The sequence below is a fragment of the Bombina bombina genome, chromosome 1 (genome assembly GCF_027579735.1).
Source record: "Bombina bombina isolate aBomBom1 chromosome 1, aBomBom1.pri, whole genome shotgun sequence".
Classification (NCBI taxonomy): Eukaryota; Metazoa; Chordata; class Amphibia; order Anura; family Bombinatoridae; genus Bombina; species Bombina bombina.
In genome coordinates, this window is record NC_069499.1 from 896,232,924 (window position 1) to 896,248,432 (window position 15,509).

Consider the following 15,509-nt stretch of genomic DNA (forward strand, 5'->3'; position numbering starts at 1 on the left):
ATTGAACAGATGGACACAACTTTTACCTCTGAAAGGGAGGTGACTCTTTTTTAAAAAAAAAATGGTCTACATTTATTAAGATCTTTCCCCCAGAGGAAATAGATCAACTAATTTACCCTTTCAGACATGCAGAAATAGTGTTATTAGATCGTTGGTAATACTCAGTTTCCCCCATCCCTTTTTTTTTTCTTTACTCTCCTCCCCTCCCCCCTTTTTTTTTTTCCTTTCTCCTCCTTTTTTTTTTCTCCTTCTCTTCCCTCCCACCTCCCTCCCTGCTTCCTATCCGTTATAGTTATGCTGCTCAGGCAATAATCAGCCTAGAGGAAGAATCTGTATAAGAATTCAAGAATACAATGGAAAACAAGAGGTTTATTTATTACATGTTAATTTTAAGTTGATTATGAAGCAAGTTGTTTACTGCTTGAAGGTTTATTTATTTATTTTTTTCTTCTTGAACCATCCCGGTTGTTTTTTTTTTTTTGTATCTATGCAATAATTGCCTCAATAAAAAAAAAAAATATAAAAAAAAAATTATTGCTCTATATAATTCTAAACCATGAAAGCTTAGTTTTTACATACATGAAAAAACACCAATATGTTGTAAGATAAATTGCCAATTGAAAATACTAACTGATATATTGCTGTTTCTTTAAAAAAAACTACAAATTTACATACATTAAAAAAGATATATTTATTGGGCATGGCCACACAGCAAAATGGAATAGTTACATATTCCACCGGTTATTGACTTTACACTACAGCAATTATACAAAAATGTCATTTATCTTATTTATAATACAAAGTTCCATTTGCTACCAAATTTGCTGAGTTTATGACTCCGATGCTGTGAATAGGACAACCAAGGCCTATTGCAATGGCTACTTCTTAGGCATCATACCCCCCACCCCGGTAACACAGCCACTTCTGGACCAAAGAACACCACAATATATTATCACATCACCTGGAATCAGTTCTACAATTCCACATTGATACACGTGGAACATGAACATGTCAGGTGCAACAGACATGTGGGGAAATAAACTCCTACATCGCTTAGATGGACACTATTTAAAATTTGAGGCATGAATGCTATATATACTTAAAAGAGATTCCTCCGTTTATATGCTAATCACTCTGGAACCAGAACTAATAGTGGTTGCGGATGCAATAGATTCATATGAAGAAGAGCTTGAATCCTGTAAAGGCAATCATATCATCTCCAAACTAATTTATGATGACTGCAGGGTATGTATACAATTAGAATTGTAGATCACATCCTCACATACTAAATTAGCAAACCAGGAATTACCAAGAAAAATATCTATTAATACACCCCTCAAACAACAGCGAGGAGATAATAATGGATAAGGAAGACACTGCCTTCACTACACGGCTCCCTTGGGGTTATAGCATTCCTGTCCCATTGGTATTGCCATAGTCTGTTCACAGAGTTCCATTGCAGCAGTCCCTCAATGAAGACACATGAAAATGTCATATTGTTCATAAGGTGACACAATCCATTACAAAATCTCATACTAATCTGACAGTTACCACTGTAAAGCCTCAAACCTATGGTTTCATAAGAAAACATGTCTGCCATCTTTTAAAAAGCTACTAAGGTAATCCACCTTTCCAAAGGCCAGATGTCTGTGGTCAAAAGAAATTCCCTGATTTGGACCTCCCCGAGTCCTCTTTCTGAGAACCTTTACATCTGTTTTGATCTGGTGAGACTTATTACACTTTCAGAAGAATATATTTAATCTGCATAGACTAATGTGAGATTGATTACCTCCTAGTCTAGATCTTTTTAATTGAAGATCTTATTTTTAGTTCATTTTTGCATTTGTTTTGCAACTCTATGTTTGTTTTATTCTAATATAACATGCTTCACTAAGTTATATAATAATACTAAAATGCAATTATATTATCCTTTAGTATTAGCACTTTTATATACACTCCCTTAGATGACCACCCTAGCACATTTTTAGCTTTAAAAGCCTTTTCCTTACTATGTAAAGGTAGTAATAGAATGTAATAATAGGTAAGAGATGAATTAATTCAGATTAAGAACTGGATTTATCATTGTATTTCTTCCTCATACTTACAGGGTAATATTTAAATTTTCTCCTTTTGAAAATACTTAGGCGAAATGCGCATCAAGGCGACATTACTCTGTGCTTAAACATTAACTTAACTCAGTATATGTGTGAAAGATTTTCCACATATATTCAATATATATATCTTAAATACAGTTTTTTGCAGTGTGGGGACTGGTATTTCTGTTACCGCTTTGGGGATTGCATCCCTTCTATTCTATTATATGCTGCCACTGTAATCCACTTATATTATATTATATATATATATATATATATATACAGTATGTTATATATATGTTATATGTCATAGTAAGCTGTGTGAAATTTGTTCCACAGTGACTTAGCATTATATTCACACTATGGTATAAGTATAACTTAGTGAATAGGTGGTATGATATTACTTGACCTGGTGGGACTGTGTCCCCATTTCTATAATTTTGACCCCCCCCCATATGTTTATACTGGGGTATGTCTACCCTTTATATCTGTATAATTAACATTATGCACTTTTAATTTATTTTTTCATAATGACCAGCCCTCTGCTGCTTGCAGGAGTTTGAGTACAATATTAAGTAATCATTACGCCACTCATCATTGATCTTGCCTTAAAAGATTTCCCATATATTTAATTTACAAGTCCTATTCACTTTATAAGCTGTTTTTATCGGCTATACCATTAGAAGGGGTTATTCTTTCTAATTGTCTTAACTTGGAGGCTCATTTTATTTAGGAATCTACTGGCTAGTTTTCCACACAGAATATAAGTAAATTTAGTCCTCAACAACTTTCCATTTTGTTCTCCTATAGGTAGAAACGAGTTTTAATTTACACAAACAAAAGGTCCAGGAGTGGCTCTCATTTTATTATTATTATTTTACTCTTCTGTTATATCTAAATTTATTATATGATACTTTAGACATTTTATTAGAAAAAGGTCCAATTGTGGCCTCTCTTTAGTTTACCCCCATGTTTGCATAGAAAAATATGATTTGGATGTCCAAGAGTACCCTTGGTAATAACAACATTAGAGGGAAAAAATGGGGCTTAAACTGCATGTATAACTTTATTCAATATATATGGCAGATAACATAATCTATAATTCGTATGTAATGTTGATGTTATCATCTGTACATTATAATTACTCAATTCTTATGTTTGTAGAATCCTCAATAAAAATACATTTAAAAAACATAGATATATATATATATATATATATATATATATATATATATATATATATATATATATATATATATATATATATATATATATGTTAAAATTAGAGATTTTGAGATGCTTAGAAATGTCACTTTTTTTTAATTTAATTTTTGACCTTTTAAGTCGTCAAGATCCGGCCCCCACATGCATCAACCTTACCACCACCCCTACTATACCTAAAATAAGACACAGGACACATCATCTTGGTACAAAATTGGCCGCAGCACCTTTATTAAATAACAAAACCTTTTAAATACTAATAAATACCACACTTGAACATAACATAAACACACTGTTCTTAAATAGAAATTCACTTTATCCACATTTAAATTACCATACTGGACTACCCCAGTGGTGCTAGTTCCCTTATTAATTAGAAACATGGCCGTTACTCCATCTGGACTCAACTATGTACTTGAGTCCGTTACAAACATCACTTCCACTAAAATAGGGAACCCCTTGCCCCTTTAAGAACCCAATTGCACACTCACACCGTGGAGAGGCAACTTGTTCAAACCCCCAAATTCACTTGGCCATATTCCTTTCTTGGTGCCCGAGAACTGGCACCCCCGCCAATGACTGGCCTGATTAAATCAGTCCAGTCCCACCAAAACTAACAATTCTCTCAAAGATTCCTTAATGTCCAATAAGAACAGCTGCTGGCCAAATTGATTAAGGTGGACACCGTCCCTCAAATAAAACTCAGCAGATCCCACCTCCTCCAAGTCAGGATGGTAAGCCACTGCACCCCCAATTCGTCTAACAAAAGATCCTATCAACTTATTAATCTTCCTCCAACTCCATTCCAACCTGGCATGGTCCCATGCTGCCCTCCAAACCAACCTCGGTACAATCTGAGAGCAAATAATTCTCAAGGCTGGGTGAAGATCCATAATCCTCCCTAAATTCATCTTGATTCTCCTCACTAACACTCTCTGGGACAGAAAACCCAAGTCATTGCCTCCCAAGTGCACTATCAACACCTCAGTTGGAGGGAATTCCCTACAGTTATCTTCAAATAATGGCAACCAACTCTCCCACCTTAGACCCCATACCCCCAACCATTTTACCTCCCACTGAACAACTGGGCACCCCAACTGAAGGCCGTCCACTTTTTTTCTTGCCTCAGCCCTGGCCCAATAAATACATGAGTGTCCCATCACCCAAATGCTCTTTGCACCTGGGAACAGAAAAACAAAACACAAAGAAAACCATTAACAAGAACAGTCACCCACTTTGACCCTCAATTCACGTCGTATATACGACCTATATTGTGCAGACCCCCATCTCCCAATACGTTTCACCACATCCTCCCTCAACCCCTGCATAGAGGCCTCAGTTGCCGCCCCAATACGGAAGGAGTGGGACCCAAACTCTAAAGGGGACAGCCCTAAAAGACTTATAGCTCATGTCAAAACTGCCCTGAACTGATATTGCGACAGGAAGAACCCATTCGAATGAATTAACAGTGGGTCCTCCTGCACAGGCCATAGGGCCGGATACTGCGCCAACACTCTACAGGGAAATACCTCACTGCCACTAGGGAATAAAACTATACTCTTCCCCCTCCCACACTGGTCAGTTTTACTACACCTCAAAAACATGTCAACCCTGCCATCCTCCCACAACACGTCATCCACCCCCAGACCCCCTGGTACCTGTTTACTCAGGCTAACCAACTCAGAGATCCGAAAGGCCCCGAAAAAGTCAAGGACGATAAAGAAATCTCAAAAGGGGAAAAACAAATATAGGGAAGAATTCCCCACAATCTCACCAATAGGGCAAAGGTAATAGGCCTCCTACTATCAATGCTCCGATCCTTCTTCTTCAGCCCCTTGAGGACCTGCCTAACCCAAAAGGCTTTGGTCACATCCCCAAGGCCCAACATCCTAAACCTGAAAGCTAAGGCAGACAGCCTCCTATCCATTCCTGCCGATGACAGGCCCAAGCCACCACACTGACTCAACCACTCTAAGAGGCAGCCTTTAACATCATCCACCCCTTTTCAAACACCCGTCTGATTCAATCAATGCTCCCATTCCCACCAAACTCTAACATAGGCGGACCAAGTACCTGGAGCCAACTAATTCTTTACTAATCCAGCCAGTCCTCCTCTCCAAGCCTCCATAGCTGATCCGGACACCATTGCCCCACCTCGCCCGCCTGAGGGGCCAGCTCCCGAAAACGACTACACTGAAATCAAGATAAAGCATCTGCAATTAGATTAAATTTACCCGGAATATGCCTGGCCCTAACCAAAACATTCATGCACAGTGTAAGAACTCTAACTACCAACTTAAGCATTACCTGTAAGAACTCTACATACCACCTTAAGCATTGCACCTCCTTTTCCTTGTATAGCCTTTTTAAGGTCACTTGCTGCTTCCTTTTACTGCTTGAATATTTTGTTGCAGTCTCTAAGTTTTAGATGATCCTTGTCTAAAGTTATATCAAGCTTCCTGCTTTTTCTTTGGAGATTCTATTACCAACTGCAGCTCAACCACCAGCTGACACGCATCATATCTGGATACCTTTCAGCTATCTACAACTGACCTGCAAGCTCCTCTCTGCTACTCTGTTACTAACAGCCATCACTGGACCAGCTGCATTAACAGCTTTGCTTCTTTTAAACAACTTAAACGCAAGTATATGTGTCAGCTCTGAACTTTAACAACTTTTTACTGCTGCTACATAAGCTGTCTGGTGCTTCATTCACTGTTTGCTGCTTCATAAACTGTCTGATCATAAGAATACCTTTTGCTGTTAAGAAACAAACAGCTCTAACTGTTTGCTGCATTCACCCTTGAAGTGCATGTTTGCCTCTCATGTTACCACTTTGCTAATTAACGTTTGCTGCAGTAAAATCTACTATCCACAAAGTAAAACTAAGGCTTTGTCTAAATCAAACTGCTATGCTTAGACTGTTAACCTTGAATATTTATGGGAGCTCTTATTTAAACCCCATCTGTTTTGCATGTGCTTGCTTTGTACACTGAATATTGTATAACTGCTCATATGTCAGCCCTTTACTCCTGAAACAGAGTTCTTTTTGCTTTTCATAACCTGTTATTCTATAAAAAGGATAAACAAGGTTAACCACAAGCTCAATTGTAATAACTGCTTTTTACCTAATTCGCCCATTTTATTCACCTATGTAATCTGGGTTCAAGGTTTATATCTACAAAAACACTATTTAATCAGGGTTCCATTACAGAACCTTACACACAGACACTTAAGAACCAACAGTCTCAGCAATCGCAAAACAGGGGGAGACGAAGCCGAAAGCGTGTTGACCGCTGCAACAGCACCCATATTATCTGTGTGAAAAAGGATAGATTTGTTCCCCAACTCTCCTTCCCAAACAAACAAGGCCACAATGATGGGAAACAGTTCCAGGAATACCAAATTACGAAGTAACTCCTTCGTCCCCCAGTCTTGCGGCCAAGGGGCCGCACACCATTGTCCCTGAAAATAAGCCCCGAACCCATGCCCCCCCAGCGGCATCAGTCACCAAGTCTAATTCCAAGTTAGACACTCGAGACTCCTGAAACAAGGCCGCCCCATTAAAGTCCCTAAAGAACTGCAACCATACCACCAAATCATCCTTTAACCCCTTTGTGACACCTGCCGTAGCCAACGACATCCTCCTGCAAAACACCCTACCCATGGGAATGATTCTGCAAGCAAAATTCAACTTCCCCAGGAGGGATTGAATGTCCCTCAATGTCACCTTGGAGATGCCCAGGAACCGACGAATCATGTCCACCAGGTCATCAACCTTATTCTGGGGCAATCTACACTTCATCTTGACTGAATCAATAATGATGCCCAGAAAATTAAGGACCATCACAGGGCCCTCAGATTTTTCCATGGCAATGGGCACCCCAAACTCCCTAGCCACTACATAAAAACAGTCCGTCAACCTTCTTCAAACATCCGATCCGGACGGGCCCACAAACAGAAAGTCATCTAGGTAGTGCACCACAGATGAAAAACCCGACCGGACCTTCACCACCCACTCCATAAAAGTGCTAAAGCACTCAAAGGAGCATGAAATGGAACACCCCATGGGGAGGCAGAGATTTATGTAATAGGCCCTGTCAAAACAACAACCCAGGAGGTAATGAGAGGAAGGATGAACAGGCAACAACCCGGAAGGCTGACTCTATATCGATTTTGGCCAATAATGCCAAAGAACCAGCCTCCTTCACGAGCTTGACAGCCAGATCAAAAGAAGTATATGATACGGAAGCCATCTCCTCCGGAATACCATCGTTCACAGAACCCCCTTTTGGGAAAGACAGGTGATGGATCATTCTGAACTTCCCCGGGTACTTCTTAGGAACCACCCCAAGTGGAAAGTTGTGCAACTGAGCAATCGGAGGAGCCCCAAACGGACCGGACATACGCCCTAAAGCAACCTCCTTCTCCAATTTATCCCACACCACCTCTGGCCATTCTCTAGCCAATTTCAAGTTAACCCTGAACTGAACAACCCCCCCTGTGGAAGGAATTATAAAACTGAATTCAAACCCATGCCACAACAATAATGCCTTCTTCTCACACCCCTTCTGCTTAGCATACAGTGCGAGCCAGGGCGCCATCCCTCTTACCCTCACCAGAGTAATTCCCCTTGTCAGGCAAGTCTGAACCGCCCCCGGCTTTTCCCTTTTGGAAGCACTTTGAGAAGGGGTGGGAACCCCCACACCCTGAAGACTCATGCCGAAATTTGCACGATGATCCCCATTTACACACCTTCTCATTGAACGCAAAGCATAAACCTTTTTTAACCGATGCCGACGGTCCTACCAAAGGGGAACCACTGGCCCCTGCCCGAAAGGGCTGCAATGACCAGAGCCGGGGTCATAACCTTGAGCCATAAGCCCATATCCTGGTCATCCCATCGCATCTCAGGCTTAACGGACAAGCGTTGACGAAACTGCTCGTCATACGCCCACCAAGCCATACCCCCATACGTTCTGTGCGTGGCCACAACCTCATCCAAATAACAGAAGAGCGCAGCCCCCTAGTCAGGAAACTTGTCCGCCATGACACTGGCGTAGATGACAAATGCCTGGAACCAGTTGGAGAAAGTTTTAGGTAACTTCCTATAGCGCTTCTTCCTCTCCTCTTCCTCCTTTTTGGACACATCCTTCATGGAATCCTCAGGGAGTTTGAAAGATTGGTAAAAGGGAAAACAACTCAATGAATTCCCTCTTCCATATCTTCTCTTTCAGGTCTGCCGTGAGATGCATGCCCAAAGGGCAAATGGAGCACAGACAGGACCGCTACAAGGCGGTGTCCACAATCTTAAGCTCCGGGCTCCCTGGTCCCTTCCCCAATGCATTGACAGCTGCAAAGGGGACCACTGATGAGGACTGGCCCTGGGGGCCAACAGACGCTGCAATACCTGAGTCGAACAATAGCGACCCCCTTGTGATGGTACTGACTATAGGTGCCGCCGATGGAACCCACGCACTAGCCACCGCCACGGGGCCCTGTGACCCAGAACCCTCTAGCCTAGCTAACAAGTCCTGTAACCCCGCTACCACTGTCACTGCAACATATTCCCTACAGACATTCACCCCAACACCCTGACCCTCCATAGCAGCCCTTCTAGTACCTGTACTTGATTCCTCAGCCCTCAGGGGCTGACCTGATTGGGACATAGCCGTATCAATCCTTTGGCTCTGAACCCGCCGCAGCCTGATTCCGTAGCAGCCGCCTGATGTTCCTTTTGGTGTCCTGTAGCCTGTAAAAAATACACATGTGACAAGCCCCCCACCGGCGCCCACATCCTAGCACCCTCTTAGGAGCTGTGGCCTCTGTACTGCCCTGACCCAGATCTTTTGCCCCCTACTTCCTGCGCTGCCTGCCTCTAGTTGGCAATCCACCTCCCCCCAGCCTATACGGCCATCTCACCATTCCAGCAGAACCTCAAGGCACAGAAACATTACCCCTCCCCACTTTTGCCTTCTGGCCGTGGCCGAGGCCCTTGGCCGTACTCACCAACTCCCTTATGTCCATAACTTCAGCACATTCCTCAAATGGAACGCCGTCTTCCAAATCCAGCCGGCCGGAAGAAATCCTAGGCGTGACCCCGCATCTCCCAAATCTGTGAAAGAAAAATCGTTAGGTTCTTTCCCAACATCCCTGACAGCCCTATTCAACACCCCTCCACGGCCCCCAACAGCAGCGGAGCCCCACCTAGACACACCTTGGAGCGTATACTGACCTTGAAGACCCCCCCAGGAGGGGTGGGCGGAACCATATCCTCCTCCAAGGAATCCAAGCAAAGGGTGAGGTCCTCAAAACCATCCCAGGACTCAAATAACCCTGTGACTCAGGACTATCACCCCCTTGATCCTCCCCCCCAACTACATAAACTCTCTGAGAGACACCGGTATCTGAATTACTCCCCTTACCCCTGGCCATGTCCGCCCTCACTACTGAGGCTTGCACTTCAACATGCTGCACCCCACCCCCCAGGCCGTCATCCCCGGCCGTATGCACAACACCCGCCCCCCTGGAGCCTTCCCCCCTTCCCTGTTCCTGCCTGTTACTACTTCAGGCCCTCTTGGGCCGTGACACCCGTCCTGCGATACCTCTTCAGGCCCCACCAGGCCATTACCCCCCATCTTACCCGGCACCAGACTCTGACTGGCTTGACTGGGGTGAGGCTCCGGGATGATGACGTCATCTGTCTCCACCGAACAGGGCTGCTGTGTAGCTACTGGGGCCTCCTGAGCCCTGTGACCAATTGATGCCGCTTTCTTCAACGTCTTCCTGGCTTCCAGACTTGGACTGCTTCTTCTGCGGGCCCCGGAACTCCTACTGCCATCCGGACTGAGGCGAGATGGAGGCCTTGAGCGGCGAACGGGCCTGGACCTCACTGCCACCTGTTCCTCACCTCCAGCACTAACAGGATCCAGCAGGGACTGGAGCAACTCCTCTAACCAGGTAGGACCCCTTGCCTCCGCAGCGTCCCTCAATTGGGCCAGTAAGGTGTCAAGCTGAGCCATATCCATGACTGAGCGGGAAGAAGCACGAAGGAGCAAGTGTACCAGCTGCTGTCACCACTATGTTCATTAACAAGTGACTACCAGCCTCTTCCCGCTCAGCCCCTTAAGTATGGCTCAACTTGAACCAACCCCTTCCCCTTTATACCTACCAACCAAAAGGGGCCTCTTCCTCCCCCAGGTCAAAGTCCCCTTCCCGTTCATCCTGTCACTCACAGGGTCTTCTTTATATTTTTAGGAGATGTGGCTGCTACCTCATGATGAACTCTAGAGTACTTATGTTTCATTGTATTACAAAGAAAAGTATTTTCTTCAATAATGATTTGACAGCCAATTATTTTTCATAAAATTAAAAAAACAAAGGAAATAGGTAATAATTTAGATGCATCTTTGAAAATATAATCACTGCACAGGCCCGCTATTTCGCTGCAGTGCTTCATTACAACTATACATCATAGTTGATGCCCAGTTAAACCTCAAATATTTTAGAGTCTATCAGGGATGGAAATATGGATCTTGAGTCAGGGCAGTGGCGCAGCACCCTCGCTATTATTGCACACACTGCCCTGTTACTGCACACATTACACTCCCAGTGCACACACAGCTTCTTCACTGCACAAACAATGCCCTTGTTGTCAATACACACACAGTACTTATCACTGCGCACACAATTCCCTTGTTGTCACTAAACACACAGCATTATCACTGCACACACAGCACCCTTGTTGTCAATACACACACAGTATTATCACTGCACACACAGTACCCTTGTTGTCACTACACACACAGTATTATAACTGCACACACAGCACCCTTGTTGTCACTACACACACACTGCGCACACAGTACCCTTGTTGTCACTACACACACAGTATTATCACTGCACACACAGTACCCTTGTTGTCACTACACACACAGTATTATCACTGCACTCACAGCACCCTTGTTGTCAATACACACACAGTATTATCACTGCACACACAGTACCCTTGTTGTCACTACACACACAGTATTATCACTTCACACACAGCACCCTTGTTGTCAATAAACACACAGTATTATCACTGCACACACAGTACCCTTGTTGTCACTACACACACAGTATTATCACTTCACACAAAGCACCCTTGTTGTCAATACAAATACAGTATTATCACTGCACACACAGCACCCTTGTTGTCAATAAACACACAGTATTATCACTGCACACACAGTACCCTTGTTGTCACTACACACACAGTACTTATCACTGCACACACAGTACCATTGTTGTCAATACACATACAGTATTATCACTGCACACACAGTACCCTTGTTGTCAATACACACACAGTATTATCACTGCACACACAGTACCCTTGTTGTCAATACACACACAGTACTTATCACTGCACACAGTACCCTTATTGTCAAAACACACAGTATTATTACTGCACACACAATACCCTTGTTGTCAATACAAACACATTATTATCACTGCACTCACAGTACCCTTGTTGACAATACACACACAGTATTATCACTTCACACACAGCACCCTTGTTGTCAATACACACACAGTACTTATCACTGCACACACAGTACCCTTGTTGTCAATACACACACAGTATTATCACTGCACACACAATACCGTTGTTGTCAATACACACACATTATTATCACGGCACTCACAGTACCCTTGTTGTCAATACACACACAGTACTTATCACTGTACACACAGTACCCTTGTTGTCAATACACACACAATACTTATCACTGCACACACAGTACCCTTGTTGTCTATACACACACATTATTATCACTGCACTCACAGTACCCTTGTTGTCACTACACACACATTATAATCACTGCACACACAGTACCCTTATTGTCAATACACACAGTACTTATCACTGCACACACAGTACCCTTGTTGTCAATACACACACACACACAGCATTATCACTGCACACACAATACCCTTGTTGTCAATACACACACATTATTATCACAGCACTCACAGTACCCTTGTTGTCACTACACACACAGTATTATCACTGCACACACAGTACCCTTGTTGTCAATACACACACAGTACTTATCACTGCACACACAGTACCCTTGTTGTCAATACACACACAGTATTATCATTGCACACACAATACCCTTGTTGTCAATACACACACATTATCACTGCACTCACAGTACCCTTGTTGTCAATACACACACAGTATTATCACTTCACACACAGTACCCTTGTTGTCAATACACAGACACAGTACCCTTGGTGTCAATACAAACGCATTATTATCACTGCACTCACAGTACCCTTTTTGTCATGACACACACAGTATTATCACTGCACTCACAGCACCCTTGTTGACAATACACACACAGTACTTATCACTGCACACACAGTAACCTTGTTGTCAATACACACACAGTATTATCACTGCACACACAGTACCCTTGTTGTCATGACACACACAGTATTATCACTTCACACACAGCACCCTTGTTGTCAATACACACACAGTACTTATCACTGCACACACAGTACCCTTGTTGTCAATACACACACAGTACTTATGACTGCACACACAGTACCCTTGTTGTCACTACACACACAGTATTAACACTGCACACACAGTACCCTTGTTGTCACTACACACATAGTATTATCACTGCACACACAGTATTCTTGTTGCCACTACACACACAGTATTATCACTGCACACACAGCACCCTTGTTGTCACTACACACACAGTATTATCACTGCACACACAGCACCCTTGTTGCCACTACACACACAGTATTATCACTGCACACACAGCACCCTTGCTGTCACTACACACACAGTATTATCACTGCACTCACAACACCATTGTTGTCAATACACACACAGTATTATCACTGCACACACAGCACCCTTGTTGTCACTACACACACACTGCACACACAGTACCCTTGTTGTCACTACACACACAGTATTATCACTGCACTCACATCACCCTTGTTGTCAATACACACACAGTATTATCACAGCACACACAGCACACTTGTTGTCACTACACACACAGTAGTATCCCTTTGCACACAGCACCCTTGTTGTCAATACACACACAGTATTATCACATCACACACAGCACCCTTGTTGTCAATACACACAGTATTATCACTGCACACACAGCACCCTTGTTGTCAATACACACACAGTATTATCACTTCACACACAGCACCCTTGTTGTCAATACACACACAGTATGACCCCACATAGTCAAGTTGCCACCCACCTTACCTACAAAACACACAGCACTCGTTTGTTGGGATTCAAAGGCCGCAGCTCATTTATTAACATAGTAAATAAACATAAATAAACATAAATAACAATAACTTATCAACCACAGTGCTTTCCCCCCACTTGTCCAACTTGCAAACCCCGCCCTACCCACGGGCGGGGCTATCACCATTAAACCAACCCCTGTTACTGAAACAGGAAGTCCATCCACCTCATAACAGGCGTAAGCCTCTACCAAATAGGGCAAGCACCCCGCCCATGCTGCGACATCCTGTTAAGCCCCTTTCCAGGGAGGGAGGGTGGGAAATTCAGCTTCCACCGTATTGCTCCTGATACAGAAGTGTGCCTGCTACTTCCTGTGTTATTGTTATAACTTGTTTCAGAGCCCATCCCCTTGTCCTCACATTCACCCCTTGTCCTCTTCCTATTGGGGTCATACAACCCTTCCTTCAATTTATTTATCCAGGGTTTTGCTTGACCCCACATAGTCAAGTTGCCACCCACCTTACCTACAAAACACACAACACTCGTTTGTTGGGATTCAAAGGCCGCAGCTCATTTATTAACATAGTAAATAAACATAAATAAACATAAATAACAATAACTTATCAACCACAGTGCTTGCCCCCCACTTGTCCAACTTGCAAACCCCGCCCTACCCACGGGCGGGGCTATCACCATTAAACCAACCCCTGTTACTGAAACAGGAAGTCCATCCACCTCATAACAGGCGTAAGCCTCTACCAAATAGGGCAAGCACCCCGCCACCTCTCACCCTCCAAGTGAGAACCGCCAACCAGAGCTAAGGCCTTCTCAATCCCCTCCTTCAAAGTGTAATTAAACAAGTGTAACCCCACCTCATTGAGATGTACCCCATCTTTCAGGTAAAAGCAACTCCCCGATTCACCCTCAAATTCCACGTGCCTCAAACTCACCCCTCCGCACCGTCTCACATACCCACTCACCATTCTATTGATCTTCCGTCTGGAAGCCTCCAATCTCCCCAAATCCCAAGCTGACCTCCACACCAACCGGCTCTCTATCTCGGACCACACTATAATTACCCCCGGGAAGAGCTGGCTTAGCCGGTCTATCCCCTTTTTCATGTCCTCCACCAGATCCTTTTGTGACATGAATCCCAAGTCATTCCCCCCTACATGGATCACCAGAATTTGAGGGGTTGAAAATAATCTTGCAAATTCCACTACTTTCAATACTAGCTGACACCATTTCATACCCCGGACCCCCAGCCACTTTATCTCCACCTTCTCCCTGTCCAGTCCCAGCTGCAACCCATTGTCCTTCACTGCGGCAGCCTTCCTGGCCCAATGGATGTATGAATGCCCGATCACCCAGCACCTCACCGGACCTGTCAAAAACAAATAGAGCCGTATCAGCTGCCGCACCCTTCTCTTAAACCCTCAGCCCTGGTCTAACATACCCCCTGAACCTCTCTGATCTCCACCTCCCAATCCTTTTAATCACCCTTTCATCCAATCCTAGCCCTGCAGCCTCAGTCGCCGCCCCTATTCTGAAGGAATGGGACCCAAACTCCTTCCCCTCTATCCCAAGACCCCCCAAGGCCTTCCTAAACACCGCAATAAATTGGTACCTTGACAAAGCTGAACCGTCCGCATGAAGGAAGAATGGACCATTCCTTTCTGGGCGCCGACTGAGGTAATCTTGCGTTGCCGCCACTGGGCAACACACCCCCTTTATCTCCCTCAGGCTTATCAAGCAACCTTTCCCCGCTTGGTCCGTCTTAGACTTCTTCAACCAAACCTCTACCTTCCTGTCCTTCACAATGACCTCCCCTCCTTGTAGGCCCCCCGTATCCTTCCTGTTGTGTCCCACCAGCTCAGACACCCTGAAAGCCCTAAAAAATGCTAACACAAAAG